Consider the following 2907-nt stretch of genomic DNA (forward strand, 5'->3'; position numbering starts at 1 on the left):
ATATAAAATAAAGTCTATAGAGTCTAATTTGTGTCTCCAAATGTTCCTCAGTGTGGGTCCATCCACTGGAGCCTGGTTAACCTAACAAGAGAGAAACTGTCTCTGCCCCTCCCAACAGCCATCTGTTGACACAATTTCCTGAGGTGTGGTTGGAGACATGGTTCCTCATGTCTATGTTGGGATTTTTGTCTGGTTTGGGCTTGCATGGGATTTGTGCATGCTGTCACCATTGCTGTGAGTTCATATGAGTAACTGACAAGCTGTCTGGAAAACTCTTGTTTCCCTGTTGTCATCCACCACCTATGGCTCTTACAATCTTTCCGCCTCCTCTTCCACTATGATCCCTGAGTCTTGTGGGGCAGAAGTGCTCTGCAGCCTCTTGTTCTCTGCACGTTGGCCAGTTGTGGGTCTCTGTGTTAATCACTATCTGTTGCGTAAGGAAACTTCTCTGGTGACGGCTGAGAGATGCATTAATTTATGGGAATAACAACACGTCATTAAGAGGCAGTTTAATATGAGAACTTTTTAGTAGAAAGTAGTATTAGGTTCTCCCCAAAGTCCTGTGACCTATTTAATCCCAGGTTCCTAAGCCTGCTATCAGTGTCAGGTATGGGCTACATCCTAGGAAGCAAATTTTAAATCCAATTAAAGAATGGTTGGCTACTTCCATAATATTTGCGTCACTATTGCACCAGTGGGCATATCTTACCAGGCCGCTGCTGGTAGGAGTACAAACTCATACAGCCACTATGGAAATCAGTGTGGCGATTCATCAAAAAGTTTGAAATTGTTCTACCATATGATCCAGCCATACCACTCTTGGGCATATACCCAAAAGACCCTGCCAGAGAAATACCTGTTCATCCATGTTCATTGCCGCCCTTTTCACAATAGCCAGAAACTGGAAATAACCTAGATGGTCATTCCGCTGATAACTAGATAACGAAGGTATGGTACATATACACAGTCAGATATTCAGCTCTTAAAAAAAATGAAATTATGAAATTTGCAGGTAAATAAATGGAGCTAGAAACAATCATCCCAGGTGAGGTAACCCAGACTTAGAAAGATAAACATCACATGTTCTCTCTTATAGCTAGATGCTAGCTTAGGAATCTGAGATATGCATGTTTCAATTTGAAAATTCAGAGAGGTCAAGAAATGGATAAACAGTCATGGGTGGGTGGGTGTGGAGGCTTCCTGGGAGGGGTGGTGGAATGCAGTGATATGAAGGGGGAAAGGGGAATGTTAGACTAAATGGAGTGGGGAATGAGAAAGCAGGGCAGAGGAGGGCATATAGGGAGGGATAAGCAACACGAAAGGCCTTTAGAAAAATCCATATGGAAACCTACCACTATAGAAGTTTCTGAAAGTATATACATGCACATCATAAAAAGAGATTAAAAGGAGTTATCCTGTAACAGGGAAATGGTGCCCTTTCTAGTCATCATAGGCTAATGAAAAAAAAAAACAAAAAACAAACAAACAAAAAACCCTCAATACTAGGGATGGATTCCCTCTCTAGGAGCTGTTGACCAGGCATTGCGTAAACCCTCAAACAATATTGGTCATTATTCCTGCTCTTGGTTACCCACCAGAACTGGATGACAAAACCCTATTGCTGAAGATACTACGTACATGAGCTGTAGAACAAGCAAGGCGAAATCAAGCAGGTGCTGACTTCAGAGCCTCACCTCTACTGGCTAGCATTCATAGTGCTGGAAGGTGCTATGCGAGCTACCAGAAGGAAAAAATAGTCACCATTCTTACCCAGCTGTTAATCCTGTGAACTGCAATGACAACTGGCCTGGCAAGATACACTCAGGGTGGTTGTTGACTGGTTAATGCTGATTGACTGTTAGCTCTTTCCACCCCACTTCTCCCTAGTTTGCCACCTTCTGGAAAAGTCAGGCATTGCAGGGGAGTTTTGTTGATTGACTAATACTGATTAACTGTAAACTTTCTGATTTGGAGGGAAATGAGAGAAGGGGGAGAATGACCTCTTTTTATCAGATCAATAATTATATGAAACCACTGAGTGCCTACCTACCCTCCCATTCAAGCCTCTCCCTAAAGTTTTCTGGAAGCATTAGCACCCAGAGGCTGGGAGCTTCATTTATCCTGATTGTCTTCTGAAGGTAGCTTCTAGTAACCACAGTGCTTGACTAACCTTATGCTGAGCTAAGAAAATACAAGGACATTACTATGACTTTTCAATTATGAAATTGTGTTTCTTTAATTTTGACACTGATTTTATGAAATAATAGTATTCGATTATAGTTGGTTTACTACTATCTTTGAAAAAAAATCCAGTGGCCCTATATGTCTCCACAAATTTTCTTTTTTCAAAACTTGCTTGGAAAACATTTACTTGGCTTATGAAATCTGTCTGTATACTTGGTGACATATTTGCTTAAGGCAAATACTGATCAAGATATTCAGATGGTTTCTGGTAGGTGTGAAGTAGGCTAATTTGCCTTAGGAAATGATTCATTCACTACAAAGAAATCCTTTTAGATTGGGCTAGTTGGTAAAGGTGCTTGCTACCGAGCCTGACTTCTGTCCTGATTTCTGTCCTGGAACCCACATGGTAGAAGAAAAACTGATTTCCACAAGTTGTCCTATGACCTACATAATATGCCATGATATACACACACACACACACACACATGCACACACACACACACACACACACGCACACACACACATGCACACACAAAGAAATAAATGTGAAAAAATTAAAAACATAAATCCCTGCTAGTTAACATGTCTTTAGCGGAGTAAACATATTTGACTGCTGACCACAGTATTATTTCCAGGGTGCTGCTATAATTTTTCAAAGAGATAAATTATTTGTCATGTAATCTCTCTGGCTATTTTAAATGCTTTAATCTGGGAGGCAGGAGT

The 2907-nt window shown here is 40.9% G+C and overlaps 1 protein-coding gene across 1 annotated transcript in view; it reads left to right on the forward strand.

Annotated features, from left to right (window-relative positions):
• Anxa3 (annexin A3) overlaps window positions 1-2907 on the forward strand; it is a 64368-nt gene that overhangs the window by 43396 nt on the left and 18065 nt on the right. The gene's annotated exons all lie outside the window — the stretch shown is intronic.

The sequence above is a fragment of the Nannospalax galili genome, unplaced genomic scaffold (assembly GCF_000622305.1).
Source record: "Nannospalax galili isolate Female #2095 unplaced genomic scaffold, S.galili_v1.0 scaffold440, whole genome shotgun sequence".
Taxonomy (NCBI): Eukaryota; Metazoa; Chordata; class Mammalia; order Rodentia; family Spalacidae; genus Nannospalax; species Nannospalax galili.